At 42.2% G+C, this 26,425-nt stretch overlaps 1 long non-coding RNA gene across 1 annotated transcript in view; it reads left to right on the plus strand.

Moving 5' to 3' along the window:
• Positions 1-26,425, plus strand: part of LOC309348358 — a 104,484-nt gene that overhangs the window by 14,078 nt on the left and 63,981 nt on the right. The window contains exons 2-5 of the long non-coding RNA XR_014159343.1: positions 9,828-9,903; positions 18,272-18,331; positions 19,319-19,449; positions 19,551-21,479. This is a non-coding gene — a long non-coding RNA (uncharacterized lncRNA). The remainder of the gene's footprint in view (positions 1-9,827; positions 9,904-18,271; positions 18,332-19,318; positions 19,450-19,550; positions 21,480-26,425) is intronic.

Genomic DNA, 26,425 nt, shown 5'->3' on the forward strand with positions numbered 1-26,425 from the left:
TAGATGGCTGAGAACCCTTTACAAAGAGACTGGCCTTTTGGATCAGGCATATGCTAGCTTAATATTCTGAACATACTCATTTTTTTCCCTCAGAAGCAAGCCCTCTGAATGCAGTAGTGCATGGGATTGCAGCCCTAGTCAAAGATGGGTAGACTAGAAGATGGTTTCTCTGCTACCAGTGGCTTCTGTTGGGTCACTTCGGATGAAATATTTTGGTGTTCATGCCCAGGCACAGTACGCATTTCAACTAGACTGAAACCGGTTTAGTCATCCAGAATTTTCCCCCAAAATGATCTATCTGCTAAAGTAGGCCTTTGCTGACAAAAACCTAGTGTCACAATAGTCTTCAAGGTGCCACAGGGTTCTGTTGTTTTTCATGTTAATGCTCTCTTGGGACCATGGCTCCTTCATAGAATTAAAGTTCCCAGGGATCCTTGATTTGGTACTGTGACACTTGAACGTGTTTAAAACTGGCTTTAATGTGTAATGTCGGCATGCTCTCCTAATTTTCAGACATCAGCTCGTGTTAGCTTTAGCTGAGAACTGCTGCACGTTTGTCACCTGTAGGAGGAGGGTTGCTGTCTGAGCACCAGCATAATGAAGACTAAAGAGCTTTCTCCTGGACTCTTAGAATTTGCCGTTCCTTTCTTGGTCTGCATTTTCCCACGGCACCCATTACTTCAGTATCTGGGCAGCAGAGACATGTTCAGAGTCATGTTAGCAAACCTTCTGTAACCCATTCCTGCCTATCTGTTGCTCCTCACTTGATGATGATGCTAAGAGCTATGTAGCAGCTTTAGAAACGCTGCGAACAGTTCTGTATGCCAAAGGGTAACTCTACTAAAAGCAGCAGGACTCCCACCCCCAAAAACAAGTCACCCCATGCAAAACAGCTCAAAACAACACATCTGATATAGGGTAATAATAGAAGAATCCCTGGCACCACTGCATCCCTGCAGGTTTTTGGGGGGCTGGATTTGGTATGCCGGGTCATCCTCTGGTGCTAGCTTAGAAACTGGCCTTATTTTTAGAGAGGACATTGAATTATAACAGTGCAAGTCAGCTGACTGCTTTGTCACAGAGCTGCTGCTTTCTACATTATCGCAAGTGCCAGAGCTCTCCCTGCTGCAGTTTTCTAGTCGCAGTGCGGCAAAGCAGACGCCTAGAACCGGGCACGGAGCAGCATAGGCTTTATTATTTTGTATTAAAAAACCTTCCATCTGTTTTACTGCGGTGTACATTTTTTACCTTTGTCCAGGAGAAGCATACCACCTGGATGTGCACGTTAGCTTCAGACATTTGCAGCATCTCTTGAACGGAGGCACGCACTGCTCGGAGCCTTTTACCTAAATTGCCTCTGACGAAGAGCGATTGGTTTTTCTGCCTTGTATGTGAACAGTTGCTTACGCCACAACGACACACACCTGCAGGGACAGGACAAAGGAGACGATACCTGTTACTGTCTGGGGCCTTTTTAACCCCCCCTTCTGTTTTTTTGGTTGTTGTTTTTTTGCAAGTGCTCTGCTGCGGAAGCCTTCTCAATATCCCAGAGTAATATATTAGTTCCTGGTCCTATAGATATAGCCACAGTTTCTCCCACCGGTTAGAGCAAAAGCTCAAGCGAGAAAGCAGACTCCCTGACCTAAATCAATCCCAGTCCTTTTGGATGGATGCAGGGTAGCAGTCGGCTAGCAGTGTCACAGCCAGCCATCAAGTGGAGAATCTCTGGGATTGCAATCTCTTTCGCTTTCAGCCTGTGAGAATCGAGTGCTCCACTTTGCTACCCAACTGCTGCTGGTTTCTGTTTTTTACATTTTCCATAAGCAGCTATTTACTTGCGGTTTTCTTTTCTCTTTTTTTTTAGCCTCCTAAGTGTATATTTGTGTGGATTAGTCTGTCGTGAGCGCAGTCCTTGTCCGCGTCACATTGGAAGCGAGGGCACTGAAGTCAGCCTGCCTTAACAGTTGTTTCTTTCTGCGTGATGCTATGCAGCTAGAATGGGTTACATTGACAACAAAGGAAGACGCACAAAACACCACTATCTTCTGGGTTGTTGTTTCAGGAGAATATATAACTCTTCTTCAGTTGCAACACGCTCTCTTTTTTTGTATTTTGCTGTTTCTTTTTCCTTTTTCCTTCTCTAAAGCCATCTAATCAAAGAACAGGCAACGTTGTGGATGTGGGTTTTCAAAATGCTATTGGAGGGGGGGCGATGTGATGGGGGGAGAGAAAAAGCTCGTGGAGAACTGTGATTTGTGGCAAGCAGCACATCCTTTGCATTCTTGCTGATTTGAAAGACTCAGGTTTTTGTTTTTGTTTTGTGAAGAGGAAGCCCTAAGGGACAACTTCTGTAACTAAGAAAGCGATCGCAGATAAAGGAATAAAAATGACAAGCGTAAATGGAGGCTCAGAGCAGAAGAAACTGTCAGTGCCTGGATGGCAGCTTCACCCAGTCTGAATAATTATGAATAATTCATAGAACAAAATTACTCTGCTTTCACCTTTTCCACTTAAAATGGCATGATGTGAATCTCTAATAAATTTTCAAGATAAAATATAATGCCAATTTGAATCCGAAGAGCTTTTTTTCTTCCTTTTTGCAGCCAGATGCTACATGCCGATTCTTCCAGTATACCTTTCACAATTATTCCGTGAGAATCCCACTTCATCACGAAGCACCATTACCAATGAAAATTACTGTGATTACAATGGCAACAATAGAATGCCATCAAACGATTTCTAATTTACCTAATTTGCTAAGGCTGACTGCATTAGTTTCATTGCCCTGGTCTCCATGCCTGGCATCTTGGATCCATATCAGAAAGAGACAAAAGTGGTTCAGCACCTTTAACTTCTACAGCACAGGAGAAATGCAGCCATGTGTTTCATGCTTTCAGCCATGTATGTGTTACACGCCTGCTTTTCCATCATCCTTGGCGATTTTGTTTAGCTTCTGGGCGTAGGATGGAATTCTGTTACAGGTTTGTGGATACCGTAATGCTCAAGTGCTTTAAACTGCAGGAGATTTTCAACCGTACGATCTGTACAGTATATATACTTTGAATTAGATAAATCTCCCCCCCCCTTCCCCTCATTTGAACGGTTATCTGATTGCAATATAGAAGAGCTTTATGCTGCCAATGAGCGTTATGGTTCGACTACTTAAGTGTATAATCTGAAAATGGTTGTAGTCGACAAAGCAGATGAAAACTCTGTACGTGGCTATGAGGATTGTTATTATTCATTCAACTCTTATCCAGTGATTTTATAGTTATATGTCTGGTTAAACTAAAATGTTCCGTCCATTTTGGGAGGGGGGGTTGAAATTAATCAACTAGGCAGCAATATAAGTAGTGCTTTTTCTTCTTCGGGGGTACGCAATACCTGCACCTCTTTTGTTGTTGTTAAAAAGTGCTGCACTTAGTGTAGAAACTTCATGGTGACCTCTTTTTCTAGAAAGAAAGAACTGAATATAAGACATTATCAAAACATGCTAATATTCTGAATGTGCTCTTTTGGTACTAAATTTCAGTAGTAGCCATTACTATGGAGAGACAGAGGAATTGAGTGACAGTATATTAATGTTGGTTCCTAACAGGGCAATGCCTAACTCAGAAGTAAGCCCTGTTGAGTTCAGTGGGGGTTACTCTCATGTAAAACTACAGGACTGCATCCAAAAGTGGAATTCAAGATTGTCACTATGTGTTCAGATACAGACAGATTCTGAATGCACTTGAAATAGTAAGGGGAGCTAGAATATATTAGGGTTGAAAATCTGCACTGGGGTGAAAATACTGTTAATTTGAGTAAATGCATTAAAAAAATAATTCATTCGTATCAGCAGATTCAAAGAATATTTAAAAGGTGGTTTTTATAAAAGCAAAATTATGCAGTAGTTCTTTTCAACTACAAGACTTCTTAATTATGCACTAACTTGCCTTAGTGGTAGAGATGTCATCTATTGGCATACTTGATTACTATTGCAAAAGCATATTTAACAAAATACGCCCACTATACATTTTTATAATACTATTTTTAAATGTTATATTTTGCATTTAATTTACATAATCTGTTTGTTGATGGAGTGCTTCTCCTTGTATTTTTAGTTTGCACAGAGTTTTAGCTGAAAGTTTGACAAAATTTTTGCATGGTACCACTGTATATTTGAAAGGTACGGTCAGCACCACCCACAAGCCATTTAAGGCTGCTGCCTACCAAAAGTCCACATCACTGCGTGAAAATATGTGGTCTTCAGTAATTTGTGCAATCCAATCTGATTCAGATATAAATTTCCATGTTTTTATATCTGCTGTGTTTAATTGGTGTATCATTTAACCCTTTATTGCATTCTGCATTCGGCAACGGATTCGGAAGAGTTCCTTGCAGGCTGTTACTAGCAGAAAAAAAAGCAGACTTACAGAATTACTTGAATTGCCACAGTGCAAACAGCCGCTTGCGCTGCAGTCCCTTACAAGTGAGCAAGAGCCATTTTCCTCATGAGGCAGGCACTAGAAAAAAAACCAGCATTCAGAGTTGGACTGCAGTGGCTGGGATGCTCAAATGGTCCTTAGAATATCACATATCAGAACTCTCCAAGGCTCCACCTCCTCCCCAGCTAGTTTCAGGGACGCACGCCTGCCCTTAACACTTTCAGTGCTTGACATTCTGGTACTAGGTCTTGAGCTTCTTTGTGATGGCTAGCACCCAAACTCTTATTTGTGGCATTGTACCAGTAGAGGAGGGCACTATGCCTGGTCCTACGCACTTCTGGAGCAGTGATTGGATGGACAGAATGTGGCTGCGGAGGCACGGGATTGGCTTGTTTCCATAATCCGTATCAGGAATAGAAGCTCTTCAGGCTTGTGGGATCTGCTTTTTGTTTGTCTGGCATACTTTTTGTTTGTCTGGCATATAAGACAGATGCTTGGTCTCTGAGCTACACTACTTGCCAGTTGTTGAGAACCTACTGCATCAAGCAAAAGACCTCCCCTGCCCTAGCATCTTGTTCTCACGGTAGACAATCAGATGCCTATAGGAAGCCCATAAGCAGGGCTTGAACGCAACAGAGCTATCTGCATTTATGTTCTCCCACAACTGCTATTCAGAGGCACACCACCTCACACCACATAAGGAGGCTGAGCTTAGGGACAAAGTTACATATTTTTATTAGATGATCAGCAATCTGATATTAGGGATGCGGGTGGCGCTGTGGGTAAAAGCCTCAGTGCCTAGGACTTGCCGATCAAAAGGTTGGCGGTTCGAATCCCCGCAACGGGGTGTGCTCCCGTTGCTCAGTCCCAGCGCCTGCCAACCTAGCAGTTTGAAAGCACCGCCGGGTGCAAGTAGATAAATAGGGACCGCTTACCAGCGGGAAGGTAAACGGTGTTTCCGTGTGCTGCACTGGCTCGCCAGTTGCAGCTTCGTCACGCTGGCCACGTGACCCGGAAGTGTCTCTGGACAGCGCTGGCCCCTGGCCTCTTAAGTGAGATGGGCGCACAACCCTAGAGTCAGACACGACTGGCCCGTACGGGCAGGGGCACCTTTACCTTTACCTTTACCTTTTAATCTGATATTGATGCCATTTCGCCCCAATGATGAGTTTGTTTTAATTTTGTCAGTAAAGCCTAAAACAAGGGTCAGCAAACTTTTTCAGCAGGTGCCTGGTCCACTGTCCCTCAGACCTTGTGGGGGGCCCGATTATTATTTTTTTTGGGGGGGGAAATGAATGAATTCCTATGCCCCACAAATAACCCAGAGATGCATCTTAAATAAAAGGACACATTCTACTCGTGTAAAAACATGCTGATTCCCAGACCGTCCGTGAGCCAGATTTAGAAGGCGATTGGGCAGGATTCGGCCCCCGGGCCTTAGTTTGCCTGCCCATGGCCTAAAACATTGTCTCTTGTGGCTTTGATTCCCCTTAGTTCCTCAGACTGCTATCCTGGGTTAGCTTGTGCTCCATACTTTTAAGTGGCCATTGCCAGTGGGTTTAAAGTAGCTATAACAAGCGCAGGGGATGAAATGGGAGTTCCATAGGACCCATAGGCCAAAGGCTAAGGGGCTGAGCAGTGGCCCCCCAGCACCACCTTCTGGAACTTGCCTTTCAAATAGTGCTGAAGCTGTCGCAAAACCATCTGTAACCCAGGTAGAGAATCCAGAGGTTACCATAGTAGGTGGCGTTGAAAGACACAGAGCGATCCTACAGAAATGACGATGCCACGCTCCCCCCATGCAGTTTCCAGTGCAGGTCATCTGTCAGTGCAGATTCAGTCCCCGAACAAAGCCGTCTTCCCAACCGGAATGCATCCATCCTATCCAAAAACCTACCATTTGCTTAAACGTCTTGGACACAGAGAAAGGGACAGTGGAAACTGGCTGATAATTATCCAGGACAGAAGGCTCTAGGACAACCTGATGCGCTCCAGATATGTCATACTCCATGTGCCATCATACCTGACCAATGGCCATGCTGACTGGGCTGATGGGAGTTGTAGTTCAAAGTATCTGGAAGATGCAATGTTGAGGAAGGCTGGTCTAGGGATTGACGGATGTGCCAATGCAGATGCTTAAGATCAGGGTGTCAGCTGTTTTTTTTAAGCATTTCACTTCCCACTCAACTAGTTTATCATGTGTAAAACTGGAATTTCTGCAAGTAATTTAAGTTGAGCATATGTTCCAAATAACAAACATATATTTCCAAGGATTCACAAGTTAACTGAATTAATGAGTCTAATATAATACACAAGTATTTTTTTTTAAAAAAGGAGTGAGATTAAATTAATATCCTTTTGACATTTGTGGTTCGTGTGGACATGCATCAGGATATTAAAAGCATACAGGGGAAGGAATTCAATGTTGTGCTATGTCAATCGTTCCATCAGGGCGAGCTTTTCTTTCCGCTTGCCAAGTGGAACAGTCCCCCTCTCCTTCCCCCATATGCTGTTCTAGGGGTTCTCCCAACTGCCCTGGAGCCAGTTTTGGGGGGCACGGGGAGGAGAGGGGGGAGCCCCACTCCACTAGCAGAAGCCCACAACGCTCCAAAGTATTGAGGATCCTACATCATCATGGATAAATGCTATCATTCTTTAGGGCAGTGCTTTTCAACCAATGTATCGTGGCACCCTGGGGTGATGGTTAAGGATGCCATGAGCAGCACTGAGCCCCCAACCCTCCTTCCTTCCCTCCCTCCTCTGATGAAAAAAACCCCATTGCTTCTGACATAAGTCGGAAACTCCCTACTCAAGCAGACAAACGAGCCGCGTTTCTTTAATTTTCATGTATCTCTGTGCTTTGTGATGCTGGTCATCTGTCCATCCATGGTCATCTGTCATGGATGCTTTACTTGAGATTCCTGTATTGCAGGAGGTTGGACTAGGTGATCCTTGGAATCCCTTCCAATCCTATCATTCTGTATGCATATTGATTTATACCAGGCATAGGCAAACTCCAGCCCTCCAGATGTTTGGGACTACAATTCCCAACATCTCTAGCTTACAGGACCAGTGGTCAAGGATGATGGGAATTGTAGTCCCAAACATCTGGAGAGCTAGAGTTTGCCTATGCCTGACTTACACCCAGCCCTAACGCTATTTACAGTTTCACCCAGTGGCTTTGTATAGATGTTGAAACATTTCGTGTGAGAAGATGGGCTCCTTTGACAGCTGTTGCTAGGTAAACTCATTGTGGGGTAGGGGAGTGGGTGGGATTTCAACACAGAAAGGGATCCACCAGAGAACACTTTGCCAAGGTGGAGCCAACATGGAGACAGCCCTGTATGAACTACATAGTCACAGGAACTGTAGTGTAACTCAGAATAGCTCATTGATAGTAACTGTGCAAACCATTGATACAATTATTATTTTTTATTCAAGTCATATTCTAGTAAAGTATTATTAAAGTAATATTTAAGCAAAGTTGTAGCCTGGTCCTAACTATGTTTTCCCTAAATCAAATCAAATTGATTTCAGCAGCATTCCAATTTAATATATTTCGGACTGGAGTCTTAATCATATTTTTTTTTAGAAAAAAAATGTTCCTAATTTCCAAAACAGAGCTTTGCTTAGTATGTTTTCATGAGTAGTAATGTCAATGTAAATGTTTGCAAAAGCAAAAGGTTGGTACAGACCCAAACACTAGTCCCCTTGTAACTTCTTATAGGAGATCAGGAGCCAGCAACTGGTTTGCAAGGTCCCTCGGCTGGCTTTAAGAGGAAACTGGCACTACAACTGCATGTGCCATGCGACTTACCTTTACTTTTCCGGGTAACAATACTGAGCACTGTTCCAAATTGTCAGTCTTGTTTCATTTCAGTTTGAGAGAGGTGATTGATTATTTTTTATTTTATCTATAATAGCATTTATAGAAAGCATAGCACCCACTGGGGATTTTTTTTTTTTCTTAAGCCACTCATTCCTTTACAAGCCTCTACTTAATAGGACAGACTTTTACATGTGGGTGGCGGAGGGGAGGGAGTTGTGCATGGAAGTTTCTTATAATTTATTTCATAACAAACATGCTTCTTTTTGGAACGCTAGCTTATTAGGACATGTCTAGTCCAGGCCAGCTGTGATGTGCACGCAGCCAAGGTCAGCTTCCTTGGGTGTGTAGGAGAAAAACAGTGCAAGAACTAGCCCTAGCACAATTGATCTTCTTCATACATATATTCCCATAGATAATTTAATTGCAAACATTAGCACAACTGAACACAAATGGGGGAAACGGGATCATGCTGACAAGCCCTGACTTAGTCTATGCAAATACCTTTGTACATAAAAAACTGTATGCCCATAAGTTCTGGTATATGCGGGTGGGTTCCTGTCTGACATACTGCTTGAATGTACATAGGAACCATGCAAAAAAGGTCAAGGGACACAACTTGTTGCATGGATTCCATTCTCCCCCTGCCCAAGTACTGTACATTCATTGTACACACATCCACTCAAGAGAACAAGTGCTGCTATTTCCTCAGCTTAGCATACGAGGAGGCCTACGGGAGAGGAGCAAAGGCATATCTAGTCTACGTAGCATCCTGTTTACCACAGTGGCCAACCAGATGCCTGTCGGAAGCCCGAAGAAGGGCATGAAAGCTCTTTAGCAGCTGATAACCCATAGCATTTTGCCTCTGATGCTGGAGAAAATATATGACCAACATGGCTAGCAGCCCTGGATAGCCTTATCTTCCATGAATTTATTCAGTCTTTTAAAGCTGTCCAAGTTGGTGGCCTTTGCTGCACCTTGAGGCATCAAGTTCCATTCTATGTGCTGTGTGAAGAACGGCTTCCTTTCAGAACTTCTCCCACCATTCAACCTCTTTGACCACCCTGGGTTCTAGTATTATTGGGTTTCAACATCCAGTTGTCCAAGGTCCCCTACATTAGCTGCTGTAGGATCGGCGCATAGAAAGAGGGGAGGTTCATGACAATGTTGCTTGATGCTGATGTTGTTGTAGATGGTTTGACATGTAGCAAACAATCATTTGTCATTTCCCCACAGTGAGTGCAGCATGTGACAGGTCTGTAAGAATTCCGTAATTGACTCTCAGGTGTGTGGTCTCAGCTCGATGGGTCTGGCAGCAGGAGCCGTACTGTATTTTTCAAAATTTAATTTTGCCTTTCTTTTGTGTGGCATGCCGCCTTTTTTTTTTTTTTTTTTTTTGCTATGAATAGTGTTATTACAACGGCAATAACCAGATGCCTCAGCAGGCATATTTTCATTATGCTCCTATTGTTTATACGTGAGCAGGATTTTAAAGCTCTGTTTTACACTGTTTCCCCTTCCTCCTTTAAGTTTGATATGATTTCTCACTGTGGGCCATTTATTATTGATAGGACAAAGTGAAGTTACTGGAGGAGCCCTTATGAAGACGGCAGGCGAAACACTGGAGAAGCTCGGAGCTAGACCAAGGTAAAGTCTGAATTGGATTTCATGTGTGAAGAACCTTTTGAACACCTAGGACAAGTGCTGTGCTATATAAATGACTCAGGGGCTTGATCTCTGAGTTGAGCACTATTCCTATGAATACCAGTTCCTGCGAATCATAGAATTGTAGAGTTGGAAGGGACCCCAAGGGTAGAATCATAGAATCATAGAATCATAGAGTTGGAAGAGACCACAAGGGCCATCGAGTCCAACCCCCTGCCAAGCAGGAAACACCATCAGAGCACTCCTGACATATGGTTGTCAAACCTCTGCTTAAAGACCTCCAAAGAAGGAGACTCCACCACACTCCTTGGCAGCAAATTCCACTGTCAAACAGCTCTTACTGTCAGGAAGTTCTTCCTAATGTTTAGGTGGAAACTTCTTTCTTGTAGTTTGGAACCATTGCTCCGTGTCCGCTTCTCTGGAGCAGCAGAAAACAACCTTTCTCCCTCCTCTATGTGACATCCTTTTATATATTTGAACATGGCTATCATATCACCCCTTAACCTCCTCTTCTCCAGGCTAAACATGCCCAGCTCCCTTAGCCGTTCCTCATAAGGCATCGTTTCCAGGCCTTTGACCATTTTGGTTGCCCTCCTCTGGACGCGTTCCAGTTTCTCAGTGTCCTTCTTGAACTGTGGTGCCCAGAACTGGACACAGTATTCCAGGTGAGGTCTGACCAGAGCAGAATACAGTGGCACTATTACTTCCCTTGATCTAGATGCAATACTCCTATTGATGTAGCCCAGAATTGCATTGGCTTTTTTAGCTGCCGTGTCACACTGTTGGCTCATGTCAAGTTTGTGGTCAACCAAGACTCCTAGATCCTTTTCACATGTACTGCTCTCAAGCCAGGTGTCACCCATCTTGTATTTGTGCCTCTCATTTTTTTTGCCCAAGTGCAATATTTTACATTTCTCCCTGTTAAAATTCATCTTGTTTGTTTTGGCCCAGTTCTCTAATCTGTCAAGGTCGTTTTGAAGTGTGATCCTGTCCTCTGGGGTGTTAGCCACCCCTCCCAGTTTGGTGTCATCTGCAAATTTGATCAGGATGCCCTTGAGTCCATCATCCAAGTCGTTGATAAAGATGTTGAATAAGACCGGGCCCAAGACAGAACCCTGTGGCACCCCACTAGTCACTCTTCTCCAGGATGAAGAGGAACCATTGATGAGCACCCTTTGGGTTCGGTCAGTCAGCCAGTTACAAATCCACTGAGTGGTAGCATAGTCAAGACCGCATTTTACCAGCTTCTTTACAAGAATATCATGGGGCACCTTGTCGAATGCCTTGCTGAAATCAAGGTCGGCTACATCCACTGCGTTCCCTTCATCTACCAGGCTTGTAATTCTGTCAAAAAATGAGATCAGGTTAGTCTGACATGACTTATTTTTCAGAAATCCATGCTGACTATTGGTGATCACAGTATTCCTTTCTAGGTGCTCATAGACTGTTTGCTTAATGATCTGCTCCAGAATCTTCCCTGGTATTGATGTCAGACTGACTGGGCGGTAATTATTTGGGTCCTCTCTTTTCCCCTTTTTGAAGATAGGGACAACATTTGCCCTCCTCCAGTCTGCCGGGACTTCGCCTGTTCTCCAGGAATTCTCGAAGATGACTGCCAGTGGTTCTGAGATCACATCTGCCAGTTCTTTTAATACTCTTGGATGCAGTTCATCTGGCCCTGGAGACTTGAATACATCTAAACTAGCCAAGTATTCTTGTACTATCTCCTTAGTTATTCTGGGCTGTGTTTCCTCTGCTGAATCATTTGCTCCAAATTCTTCAGGTCGGGCATTGTTTTCTTTATCGGAGAAGACTGAGGCAAAGAAGGCATTGAGGAGTTCAGCCCTTTCTGTGTCCCCTGTTTGCATTTCACCATCTTCTCCTCTGAGTGACCCCACTGTTTCTTTGTTCTTCCGTTTGCTACGAACATACCCATAAAAGCCTTTTTTGTTGCTTTTAACCTCTCTAGCAAGCCTGAGTTCATTCTGTGCTTTAGCTTTTCTGACTTTGTGTCTACACGTGCTGGCTATTTGTTTGAATTCCTCTTTGGTGGTTTCCCCCCTTTTCCATTTTTTGTACACATCCTTTTTTAATCTTAACTCAGTTAAAAGTTCTTTAGATAGCCACCCTGGCTTCTTTAGGCACCTTCCATGTTTCCGTCTCATTGGTATTGCCTGAAGTTGTGCTTTTACTATCTCCCTCTTAACAAACTCCCAGCCATCATGAACTCCCTTTCCTTTTAATATTACTGTCCATGGGATCTCACCCAGCACTTCCCTAAGTTTTATGAAGTCGGCTTTCTTAAAGTCAAGAAATTGAGTCCTAGTATGCTTGGCTGCTCCTTTCCGCTGTATAGTAAACTTCAGAAGATCCTTCCACTTCTACCCCACTAACCAGGTCATCAACATTGGTTAGGACCAGATCTAAAATGGCTGTTCCTCTTGTTGCTTCTCCCACTTTCTGGACAACGAAGTTGTCTGCAAGGCCAGTGAGGAATCTGTTTGACCTTATGCTCTTGGCTGAGTTTGACATCCAGCAAATATCCGGGTAATTGAAGTCCCCCATTACTACTATCTCCCTTCCTTTTGCATGCTTGGCCATCTGTTCCAGGAAGGCATCATCTATGTCCTCCGTTTGGCTTGGGGATCTATAGTAAACGCCCACAATGAGGTCCCTGTTATTCATCTCTCCCTTAATTTTGACCCAAATGCTCTCACTTTGGCTTTGAGGTTCTAAATCTTGGATCTCTTCACAGGTATACACATCCCTGACATATAACGCCACTCCTCCTCCTTTTTTGTCTGGTCTGTTTCTCTGAAATAGATTGTAACCCTCCATTATTACATTCCAGTCGTGGGACTTATCCCACCAGGTTTCAGTGATGCCTATTATGTCATATTTAGTTTGCTGTACCAAGAGCTCAAGCTCATCTTGTTTATTACCCATGCTTTGCGCATTAGTGTACAGACATTGAAGTCCATTAATCATTCCCCTGTGTCTCTTATTTAAGGATTTTTTCCTCCCACCACTAGGTCTGCGTGCTGTTTGCTCCATTTGGTCTATGACATTTGGATGATCATGTTCATCAATTGATAGACTCCTACCTTCAGGAGCACTGTCTTCCTCCCCCACATTAGTCAGTTTAAAGCCCTCCTGATGAGGTTTCTGAGATTTTTGGCAAAAACATTCCTTCCAACTGTTGTGAGGTGCAGCCCATCTCTTGCCAGAAGTCCATCTTCAAGAAACTGCAGTCCGTGATCTAAGAATCCAAACCGTTCCTGTTTACACTAGTCCAACCCCCTGCAATGCAGGAATCTCAGCTAAAGCATCCATGACAGATGTCCACACTTAAAAACCTCCAAGGAAGGAGAGTCCACAACCTCCCGAAGGAGATCGTTCCACTCTTATAAGAGTGCCATTGCACCAAACTCCTGCTTTCAGGCTTCCCATAAGGCATCTGGTTGGCCACAGGAACAACACAACACTGAGACAGATGGGCCTTTGGCTAGATCCAGCAGGGTTCTCCATACCCCCAGATGTTTTTGGAAATCGCTACTAGGCACTTTCAAAGGTCTGATATTGATACTGTGTTTGGTATTAGCTGTTTCCTCAAGTCTCAAAAATGAATCAAATCATTACCACCTCAGCAGCAGTTCAAAGAAGTGAAGGTCAGAAATGCAATGCCTCCTAAGCCCTGCTTGGGTGCTCTGCTTGCATGTGAAACCTACAAGCTAGCACAGAGAGTGGGGACGGGTGTGCTAAATTCTTCCCACCCCCCAATCGCCTGCCAACCAATGGAGGGAGGAGGTCTGAACCAGGGAACTCTTCAGAGTCTCCCCATGTGATTTAGAATGTCAGTTGTGCAGCAGAAAATTCTATGATTGTATTATGAGTTGCATGTCTGCCCGAGACTTGTTTTATCCAAGAGAGAAATACTGGCCATTAAATTGCAGTTTATTCAAAAAGGGGAAATTCTCCCGGAATATGATCCACTTTACATGTTATCCTTGCAAATATGCTAGGAAGTCAAACGTCCTTCTGGCTGAGATCCTGCAGAGCCTCTACAGGGTAGATATTACTAGGCTAGAAAGATGAATAGTTTGATCTCTTAATAATGTAACTTCCTGTGTTCCCTGGGAGTACTGTGCTCCTTGTGGCCAGCCTGGGTCTGTCAGGAAACAATTTTGCACTAGTGGTAGCTTCTAAACTGCATCCTCAAGGCATTCCAGCGTAGGGTTTATCCACACTTTGCTTGTCTCACGCCCGGAAAGAATGGCTCTGAGTGGTTTTCCATTAGCCCTACTGCATTCTATGGAAAAACCTGCTCTTTACTGCTGAATCGGAGCAAATGTCAGTTTGTGGAAAACCCGATGGACGTTTGTTCCAGTTCAGCAGTAAGGAGCAGGTTTCCCTTGGGCAAAGTGGCAGGACAAACAAAAGTGTGGACGAGAGCTCATGGAGTGCAGTGGTAAGTGTGGCATTACTCAGGCATGGGTCACTGAGACCAAATCCTTTTCAGAGAGAAGCAGGTAAGTTGGTGCAGCATAAAAGGCTTAGCTCTGTGCAGGGATCTGATTCTTGGCTCAACATTCTGCTCTTTTGCTTAGGTTTCTCAATCGCACACCTTTCCCTATATACATTGCTCACTTGGTAGGGAATTTGCATAGTGTTGTTAACAGCTACCACGTGATGCTTTTAAGAGTGTCCATGTGAGGACCATAGCATATTTGCTCTTTTCAATCTCCTTACTTCTAGAACAACCACATCTTTTTTTCTTTTTTCAAAAACAAGAAGCCTTGATTTATAGTACTAAAGAAAATGGAAAGTGACACAGAGACACAGTGAGAGAAAAAAACCCTGCAGGAGGAAGTATTAAAACATGCTAAAACACACACCATTCCCTGGCCCCAAATCTTTTTTTATTCATATTTTCAGGAACAACCATCTCTACAGGGTACCTAAAAGATAATAATGTACTGGGAGTTTTCTGAGTTCCTTCCCTGGATCAGCACAGACCAGTGCACTATAGATTTTGATTGCTTACTGAGCACTTCTTAACTGCGGTGTTATTTTAACCTAGGGCATTATACTGCCTAACCTTGTTGTGTTGGTTAATTATATTTCTTTCCTTTCTAGGAATGTAAGTTTACTCTGTCTTGATTATGCCAGACCGCAAATCCTTGAAAGGCATATATACTGTAGCTCTGGGGGTGGAAAGGGCCAGTTGGGCTTAAGCCATCTCTGGGAAAGCTCCACCATCGTTTGTTATTAAACTGGCCAAATTTCCTTTTGTTCCCACATTAACAGCTCGCCTGCGGTGCCTCTAGCCTTGACGTTGTTTTTCAGTTGCACGCTAAATTTCAGCAATTGAAAGAAATTTGGCCCTTCCCATGTTCATTTGGGAGGAAGGGAGTGAAAGAGAGAAATAACAGTGTATCTGATTAATTCTAAATTCTATACACCAGCAATAAAAACGTCAGTAAAAACTGCAAGCTATTGCCCCAAATTATGTCCACCTAATCCATCCTGATATTTTTTCCCATTGGCAAAAGGAAACAAAGTTTGGTAGCCTTAATTTTGTCCTCCCCTCTCCTGCTTCCAGGGGATGGATTTTGCTTGGTTTGTGTAAACTGCGCAATTTAAGTCAGCTCTAGAAACCAATAAAGATGAAACATACAACACGCAAGTGAAGTCATTTGGGAATATTGAATCCAATAACGTTAACCTGTGCCTGGAATCCATATGGAGAAAAGGTACTGCGGAAGGAGGAGATGTGAAATGTTTAGACGCCATTTTCCGTTGTTAAAACTGTGTGTGTTTTTGTGCTTTTTGACAGCCCACCACTGCACAAGGAATGGGCAATCTGTCTCCCTTTGGATGTTGCTGGACTGCGATTCTGATCATCCCTGTTGCTGGCTGGGGCTGATGGGATTTGTAGTTCCACATCTGGAGGGTTGTCACGAGTGCCACCACAGCACTCCACTCTAAAATAAAAGGCAGTCTCCTCCTCTTAATTTAAAAAGGGACCATATATCTGGCATTCATTGCCAGACGATCACTGTTCTTGCTGACAAGCCTTCACTGGAATGTGGCCAGTGAAAGGCAATGAATGGAAAGGTCACTAATGTCAGGGACACAAAACTGTTAGGCCACAAATTATAAGCCCTGTGGGCTGTTATGCTTTCTGAGCCTTGGGGCCATGTTACGCCACAGTCGGAGCTGTTGTGTTCAAGATGGGGTGTTCAGTAGGCTCACGAATTAGAAAGATCACTATGGTACTCTAATCCTGACTATCTTCACCAACATCATAGCAACATTGCTGCTACAAGCAAAGTTATTTCATTGACAAGTGGGGCCTCCAGCACAACGCTGTGAAGAGGGCAGGTCCTGTTCAGGGCTCTAATCAGACCAGAAGAGGCAAATTGTGGTCCTGGTCAGGCCTCTTAGCTCAGTTGGTAAAGCATGAGAATCAGGGTCATGAGTTTGAACCCTATGTTGGCTGAAAGATTCCTGCACTGCAGGGAGTTGGACTAGATGATCCACGTGGTCCCTTCCAATTGATTCTAAGAATTCTGATGTGCTATGTAAATTTAGAGGGCTTCTAGGCCCAAACATGAGCTTTTATAGTGCTTTAATGGGGTGGGGAGATCAGTTATGGAGAACGAAGTAGGCTCATACGAGTGTTTGTGTGTATTGTGTGAGTTTTTTAATTTCACGTCTCCCAAACACTAATATCTCCCCTTGTCTAACCTGAATATTTACTCTAAACTGTAATAGGTCTGAACAGGTTAATTCCCTCATATTACTAGATATGCAGGGAGGAAGCTATGTTACACACAGTCAAGAGTAGTTTAAACATGGCTGAGCATGTGGTGCTAATGGGTGGTTGCTTTTTAGAAATACAAACCTGGAACCTCACTGCATTTTAAGACTGGGCGATATAACAATATATCGTCCCAAACTGGATTGAAGTGATATTGAACCGTGATACTGTTTTTATAATTTTTGACCTGGCAATACATCAGGAATCATGGTGTGTGTGTAGGAAAAGCCAGTGCCTGTACATACCTCCATCCTTATATCAGATATTGTGATATATCAGTATATCACAATGTTTAGCTGGTGATATATCACAATGTTAAAAACCAGGTATCGTCCAGACCTACTGCATATGTACACTCTCCCTGCCATGAGAATCATGAATTACCACCATGGTTTTTATTATACTTAATTGTGTTGAACCTTCAAAAAAGGTTATCTGTTTTAGTGAGTATCTGAGTTACATTCTCACTAATGATTTTTTACTGCCATGGTATTTTCATGAAGAAAGTACTAGAAATAAATCAATGGCCTTTTTTCTGTTTTTCGGGTGGCGGGAACCATCAAGTGGAAGTTATGCTATAGCTGAAGCTGCCGAATACCAAGTCAGACTATTTGTTCTCCTAGCCCTGTGTTGCTTATTCTGACTGGCAGTAGCTGTCTCCAGCAGAGATATTAGTTCTTCTGCTTTAGAAGTGCTTAAAACTTTGGGCTGGAGGGTTGTTGCCTGTTGCATTGTGAAGATCATAGCAGTTTCGGAATTCTACAACAGCGTAACAAAGTACATCTTGTTTGATTGATGGAAGAAAAATAAGAACCTATACTTCAAAGGTCTGGTGTTTAGGAGGCTTTCCCCATATAATCAGGTGAGAAGGGCATCCAGAGAGAAAAGCTCCAGTTTTTTATTGCAATTAGACGATTCGAATTAAGCTGAGTTTGTTTTTAAAGATTAAGACAATGCACTTTGATGAAGGTTTTATTAGTGAAGATGAACCGTACTCAAAAGGGGAGAGCATATCACTGCAGTCTGTCTAGCACTTCAGTGATATTTCCTAAATTAATCTGAAAATAGCTCTTGAGGCAGTGTGTAAAGATTATTAAGCATGAGGTTTTTATGTATGCAGAAAATTTGCTTTTGCATGATTACACTCTTAAAATGTTAATGCATGCGCGAGAAAATTGTGTTCCTTAATCTCTAAGAAATTTGTTTCTCAAAAGAAGCTCTTAGCTTTTTCTGTGCTTGGTTTATTAGGTGCTGAAAACATGGTACAACTTTGCGAACGACTGCATATTAATAATGAACTAATTTATGCCTTAAATGCAATCACTGTATCGAGTAGCATCTTAAATATATATTGGAATTCTTACCCATGATGGGGGGGGGGGAGGTGGATAGCATGAGAACCCAAGTTCAGTGCATCTTTCACCCCTTTAAGCCGCACTGACATTTCTCCCTGCTTTATTAAATCATGAGTGCACAGATTTTTACATTAGCCAAGCTAATTAACTTCTTAAAATTGTGTCATTTCAGGAATTTGAGGAGAAGGCTCAAAAGGTCTAAATACAGAATGAATGCAGCAAAAGTTGGTTGGTAAGCAGCAGAACCTTCCCAAAGGATGCAGGTCACATACCACTAGTAGGGATTATAAACATGTAGGGTGGAAGAGGCTCACCAGTTTTCTTTTTAAAAATGATGAATAGCTATTCCTTTTCAGAAGAGTCAAATCTTCCAGAAATTCCTTTCCCCAAACACAACCATCTACAAAGGACAGAGATAACAAAACAGATAAGTGGTGGCACCCAATGATGCCACTTCCTGCGGAAGGAATCTGTCAGCAGAAGAGGGTTAGAATAGGGTTGCAGTACACGTCTTGGCGCTGTGGTCTAAACCACAGAGCCTAGGGCTTGCTGATCAAAAGGTTGGTGGTTCGAATCCCTGTGACGGAGTGAGCTCCTGTTGCTCAGTCCCTGCTCCTGCCAACCTAGCAGTTCAAAAGCACGTCAAAGTGCAAGTAGATAAATAGGTACTGCTCCAGCGGGAAGGTAAATGGCGTTTCTGTGCGCTGCTCTGGTTCGCCAGAAGTGGCTTAGTCATGCTGGCCACATGACCTGGAAGCTGTACTCCGGCTCCCTCGGCCAATAAAGCGAGATGAGCGCTGCAACTCCAGAGTCGTCTGCAACTAGACCTAATGGTCAGGGGTCCCTTTACCCTTTACACGTCTTGAATTTGCAAAAAAAGAAAAGAAAACCTCAACAACTTTATTAGAAGCGGATTTCAGTGGTCCCCTCTCCTCCCTGCAGTGCCCTGTGTGCCTTCAAATCTCTTCCAGAGGGTAGCTGACCCTCCAGAAAAAGATTTAGGAGTTGGGGCATGGGATGCTACAGGGCGTGATTGCCAAAAATTGCTCTCCGCTTGTTCTGCTGATGGAGTCCTACTGTCAGCAGAGAGTCACCACTGGATGCCATCCACAATCCTTCATTTGGATTATCACCATGTTAAACCAATAGTGGTGATGATGATGATAATAATAATAACAATAATAAAAAAGATAGATTTTTTTGTTTTGTTTTTTTTCAGATGAGGTAGGCAGTGGCACATTGCTCAAGCAGTAAACCACTTCTAAGTGCCATGCTTGGCTTCCCAGAGACATTTGGGAATGCTGGACTTTGGTCTGTCCCAGTGTGGTTCTTACGTACGGGTGTGATAAGGTATTATTTGCATTTTAAGGCCATGGAAGTATATGTTGTTGCCATTATTATTATTATTATTATTATTATTATTATTATTTATTATTTCTGCCATTATACAGTTTCCTTACCACTCAGTGACTCCTAAAGCAGCCGACGGTCAATGAAATACAAAAAACAAAAAAACCAAATCAATTATTAACACCTCACAACAAAACAGCAACTCGAAGCTATAAACATCAAAGGAGGAATCATTAAACAACAGAGTTTCCCTGCTCTTCAAATCTCTAGCCAAAAGCATATTTAACTGGAAAATGCAGCAGCAAAATAGTTTAACAGTTTGGCCCAATACCAATTTGTAAACTAAAAGCCCATGGCCTCAGTCCTGTAGTTCACTTATTCTGAGTTTCATTTGGGTTTTTTTAAACTCCAAAGACAGCAGGTATGCAAGCGCTTAGTCAGTACAAAAATGTTTAGGCTCTTCTTCATTCATGTAGTGTTGGATCCAGAGCAAATTCGTTATGCTTTGTTCCCATAGAAATCAATGCAACTTGGGCTACAGACCTACACATGGGGACTGTAACTACCTGGGAGTGTTTGACTTGTTTCTGCCTAGACGTATAATGTTGCACTGCTAAGTTAAGAATCAGTAACATTACACACTGATTTCAGTGGCGCCTAACTGCTACTAATTTGGACGGGTTCATTGAAATCTATAGCTTGTGACTTATTCTTAGGGCTCATCCACACTTCCATTTCTCCCATGATTTCTATGCATGGGTCCAAGAGGTGTGTTTTTTTGTGTCTTACCATTTGTTCCAATTCAGCAATAAACAGTAGGGTTTGTACCTCTGGCTAGAAATCACAGAACAAATGGAAATCTAGATGAGCTCACTGGGAGGGGCCATAGAAGCACTCAATTTTAGCTGGCAAAATATTTTTAGTATGCCAAAAGGCTGTGTACACATTCCCATTTACTCTGCAGGCAGTGTGCTGGTTTGGGAAGCAGTGTACACATGGCATTAGCCACAGTCCATATCTACTTGGTAGCTATCCTGTTGTTGCTTATGAAATGCTGCATTTTGATGCTAAACCAGCTTTGATCCTAACGGAGGAAAAGAATGACAGAGCTGTGTTTTAAGCAGGCAACATGTACACATGTTATAGTGTGTTGGGGGCCATTTCAAACATTTCCATTCTTCTTCCGTGGAGATAAAACAGGATGCATAACATCACTACTGCATACTGGACTTCCTAATCTGTAACTTTGCAGGTCAGCACCAGGCTGCAGAGGGACTAGGAAAGCATCTCTTAATAAGTAAGCATGTGGTTTCACCACCAGGAGTTAGCAAGTTCATGTAAACAAGTTCCTCTCTGAAACCTAGTTCTCACAAGCGGCAGATTGGGGGGGGGGGGACCTGTTCGTCAACAGCAGATTGACAAACCACTGCAGACTGCAAGGGAATGATTCTCCATATAATTAAATTCTCTCCTTGTAGAAAGTTAGTATGCCTACGAAAAGACAACATTGCAACCTTTGTTGCTAACATCTAACTTTTATATAGAATGGATGCACATGAAGACCCTTGGATTATTGGTTGCATGCTTAAAGTGTTACAGAGATGACAACTCTAATATAATAAAAAAAAACTAATTAAAATTCAATGTGTGCTTAATTTGTCATCCTCTCCTTCATCAATGGTTCCTCCTTTGCCTAGGAAAGAACCATATGAATGGGGTGGATTGTGATCTAATTTAACAACATATTATGGTTCCTAACATAGCAAGGCATCTTAAACAGTCAGATTCCTGGTCCATCTGGCTCAGTGTTGTCTGCATTGGGGGGGTAGGTAACCTCCATCCTGGGGGCTGAAAGAGCCCCACTAGGCTGTATCCAGCTCATGGGAGTCTCCCCAGGCCACATCCCTCCACACATTACTTGAGTGCTTTTCCTAGCATGTTAACTGGAACTGAGATACTGCTTCTTGCTTGGATAGATATCTGTAGAAACGTCTGACTTACATGGCAGGAATGTAACCTACTGAGTGAAGGTAAGAGTTGTTTCAGTTCTTCTGCCTGTTGTTACCTCTGGTCCCACCCACCTGCTGGCAAGCCCCCCACCCCACCCCTAGGGCTGCCCACAAAAGAATGTGATGTCCTGGCTGAAAAATGCTTATCTGCTCCTGGTCTACATGGACTGACTGGCAATGGTTTTTTCATAGTTTCAAACAGGAGGCTTTCTCAATCTGGAGATGCCAGAAATTGAACCTTGGATCTTCTGCTTGCAAAGCACATTTTCCCAAAATGTCTGTGCAAATTAAGAAAATATTGAACCTCTTTAAAGCACCTTTGGCTTTTAAGAGGACTGAAATCTTGTGCTTTTTGGATCATGACTTTCAGTTACTCTGTGTTGCTGGTAAAGTTTGTCATCATCTTATTTGGGACACTCAGAAGCCCAACTCTAAAGGGTAGCCGCTATTCAGAAAAAGTTGATTGCGATTAAGTGGAGTCCCATTTCCTTTTCATAGGACTTAGTCCAAACTAGCTTTAGCTGGGCAATGGCCAACATGTTGGTGATCCAGAGAAAGTTGTCCTTATCTGCTCTTGACAGCTTTGGGATTAATTGCAACGAATATGTCCTACTGCTTTCGATGGGAGTTAGATGCAACTAATTTTCTCTGGACAGAGGCTAGCATAAACAAACAGCATTATATTACAGACTCTGTAGTGTCTCAAACTTTCTACCTTTAACTAAAATAAGTATTTATTTGCCTATTTTGGAATAAGTGGAATACAAGAAATCTCTACAATGGTTTCCCACTTGGAACACTGTCCATGTAGTGAACACTCTACAAACTCAATAAGATGTTCCTGGATTAAGTTTGCAATGATGGGTTAATTTGAGGATTTTACTGTATGTTATTGAAGGATTTTTATTTTGTTGGTCTTTGTATTGGTGTGATCCACCCTGACCTCCTTTATTCATCATCTGCATTTCATGATTATTTATTTGTTCACATGTTGTTGTAGTTTAAGGATTTACTGTGTTTGTATTAGGTAAACTGCCTAGGGAGTTTGCCTAAAGCAAATAAATATTTATTGTGTAATCCCAGAAGCTCCCAGGTTGGTTAGCAATGTAAAAATAAATAAATTAAAAATGGAGTATTTGTTGTTTAGTCATGTCCAGCTCTTCATGACCCCATGGACCAGAGCATGCCAGGCACTCCTGTCTTCCACTGCCTCCCGCAGTTTGGTCAAACCCATGTTAATAGCTTCGAAAACAGGATGGCATGCGTACTTATGGCAGGGGAAGAGGAAAAACAGGATGGCATGCGTACTTATGGCAGGGGAAGAGGAAGCACAAGGGTTTCGCAACACATATTTTTAAAGGCCCTCTATTGGAAGTTTGGGAGAGGAATAGATTTCTACTAGAACCTAAAGTACCACACTGGCTATCCCCATTGGAAGTTATGAGCGTGAAAAAAGTAAACATGAGAGGTGACTGGATAACTTATGAACAATTGTTAACAAAAGTAGGGGGGACATGGAAATTGAAACCATATGACCAGGTTAAAGGAAAAGTCTATGATTGGTTACACTATTTCCAAATAAACGAAATGTTTAGACAAGACGTTAAAGAGAGAGGATACGCGGATAAAGAATCTAAATTCCAGACTGAAATAATAAACAATGACTACAAAATTCTTTCTAAAACGTATAATATGCTATTAGAGTATAACCTGATAGATGAGGAAGTGAAGTCTGTGATGATTCATTGGGCAAGGGACATCGGCCATAATATATATTATGAAGAATGGGAGAAACTCTGGAAAAAAAACCTTAAATTTACAGCTTGCATAACGTTAAAAGAGAACCTCATGAAGATGTTCTACCGTTGGTATATAACACCTGCAAAATTAGTAAAAATATATAAAACTTGCAATAAATGCTGGAAATGCAGGGAAAAAGAGGGATCCTTCTTCCATATGTGGTGGGACTGCAGAAAGGTCAAAGGCTTTTGGGAAAGTGTATATAATGAAATGAAAAGTATATTAAGATATAACTTTGGGAAAAAGCCGGAGGCTTTTCTGTTAGGCCTAGCAGGAAGTGATATAAAGAACAATGACAGTAAATTCTTCCAATATGCAACAACGGCTGCAAGGGTCTTATTGGCTCAAAATTGGAAACAACAGAACATACCGACGCTTGAGGAATGGAGAGCAAAACTACTAGAATACGCGGAGATGGACAGATTGACGGGGAAAATTAGATATTTAAAAGACCAAAGGTTCATTGAGGACTGGGGGAAATTTGTGGAATATCTGGAAAATATAAGTGAAGGTCAGATAACGCTAGCCGGGTTTAAAAAAGCTCTGTGAAAAGGTTGGAATATTGTCTAAAGAGAAAAAGAAGGAAAGAGAAAATAATGTCAATATAAGCTAGGATTTGTGTGAATTTGTTAAATTAGGGTATGGATGATTTCAGGGGAAGCTGAAGGAAGTCTTATAGAAAGAAATCTGAGACAACAAGGTGTAAATTGTTTTATTTTCTTGTTTGTTATGATTTAAAAACAATAAAAATTATGCGGTGAATAGCTTCGAAAACACTGTCCAACCATCTCGTTTCCCAGCATTAGCGTCTTTTCCAGGGAGTCTTCTCTTCTCATGAGGTGGCCAAAGTATTGGAGCCTCAGCTTCAGGATCTGTCCTTCCAGTGAGCACTCAGGGCTGATTTCCTTAAGAATGGAGAGGTTTGATCTTGCAGTCCATGGGACTCTTGAGTCTCCTCCAGCACCATAATTCAAAAGCATCAATTCTTCAGCAATCAGCCTTCTTTATGGCCCAGCTCCCATAATGCATAGAAAATACCAACTAAATCCTAAACTAACTGAACTCAGGGTATTTATTCAAAAGCTTTTTCTATTATTATTATTATTATTATTATTATTATTATTATTATTATTATTAGAACTAGTGCTTCTGTGTGCAACTGAGCATGCAACCTCTGTGTAGATCATTGCGTGTTTATCCAGTAAAATGCTTAATATGAGCAGCCTTGAAGGATAGCATTGCAAGATGCATTAAACGATCCCCTCTTATCAGCAAATTGTAAACATTGCTATTTTGCTGGAAAGGTTCTCAAAGCATTCCCAATAGATAAAGCTAGAATCATAGAAACATGTTTGAATATCATAGGTGATAGTATGAGAGAAGACAGCTAGCTGGATCTGCTTTCATAAACATGTATTCTGGATGACATTTTTGTTTGTCTCTCACTATTTCAGCCCAACACCCACCCACCCCATTTCTCCTAATGCCCTTTCAGGGTCATTTGACTTTTCTCCCCCATCATGCCTGCTATTCTTTAACATTTCCCTCGCCTTCCTCCATCCTCCAGGGGTTAGGGTGGGAAGCTTTAGGATACAATGTCACTAACACATCAGGGCTTTTGGTCTAGATTTCTTTGACAGTCTGGACAGGCAATGAACTGTATCACCTATCTGGTGCTTCCATAAATCACAGTGGTATGTGTGTCTCACCTTGGGTGTTTTTCAACATTCAGAACATTCATTGTGACCGAGATGGTCAAAAAGACATCAGGTTTCAAATAATTCAAGAATGCAGCTACCGGTGAGATAATTTGTACATTCCTCCCATTGAAAAATATTAAGCTTACACACATTGAAGCAGAAATGGTTTGAATACCCCAGACAAGGAAAGGGGCAGAGGATGGTAAAATAATATCATTGTATGTCTGGTAAGAGTCTTATACTTTTTTCACAGTAAGAAGACGATGAATAGCATTCATTATTTATCCAATAATTTAATATAGGCAATGTACAAGGAGAAATAGCAACACAGAACTCAGCCAATCAAAATAGGGAAAGTATTATGTCTTATCTCTTTATTTTTATTAATTTTTTAAAAAAATCCTAATCATGCCCTGTTCAGATTTGAATTTATTTGTTCCTTGTTTTGCTAGTGTAACCATGATGTAATTCAAGTAGCTGAGCCTAGTTAAAAATGGTCCCTTTAAGGGATTTTCCACACACGATGGAATATTACATAACAGAAGATGCAAAATGGCATTTAAGAAAAAATAAAAATATATAGCAGTTGCACTGTACATAAGATCTCTCTTCTGAATTAAAATTCATGCATGGTATGAATTGTGAAAGGGACTTTTTTTAAAAAAAACCCTCATAAGTAAAAAGCTCTAAGGGTTTTTTCACATGGGCACACACCAAATCCAGAATGCTTTCATGAAGAATACTTTCGGCCAAACTGAAATAGATACGAAGCCCACCCGCTCGCCCCCTCCAAGTTTGCCACTTTAAAAAGCAATTGTGAATTACCCTGCACCCGTTCATGATTCAAGAATGGAATCAATGAACCAGACTGAGAAGATGTTCAGTTGTAGAAGATGTTCAGAAAGCAGAACCGCAGTGGACTAAGCCTAGAGAACACCCTCCCTCCTACCCCCTCCTTCCAAAGTATCTGCATGAGGTCGTTTTTGGCTGGAAGTTGTAAAAGGAACACACACACATACATATTTTCTGAAATCAGCCTAGTGATCTGGAAGAGGAGAGCGGCGCTGTCAACTTGAGAAAACAACAGTGGAAGTGATTAGTTTTGCTTGGGAGTCAGAGGGAAGCCATTCTGTCCTTGCCTTCTGGATTATTAAGGAACAGTATCAGTGCCAGTTTGTGTCACAAGATGACCTGATTCTTCAGACAGAGTAACCGGAACCAACACACACACACACAGAGAGAGAGAGAGAGAGAGAATCTACATAACCCAAGTCATGTTTTACACATCTGTCAGGCCAGTTAATTCATAGCCATGATCATACACTGTTGCTGTACAGACGTTGCCATTAATCTGCTAACATTGCATTTTAGGCTTCATAACAAATAGGATTGGCAAAGGTATATCTGAGGGGATAAAAGTTTTGCAACTACAACACCAGTCACATTTACCACAAACGCCACAAGACA

The sequence above is a fragment of the Podarcis erhardii genome (assembly GCF_964252035.2).
Source record: "Podarcis erhardii genome assembly, chromosome: 8".
Taxonomy (NCBI): domain Eukaryota; kingdom Metazoa; phylum Chordata; class Lepidosauria; order Squamata; family Lacertidae; genus Podarcis; species Podarcis erhardii.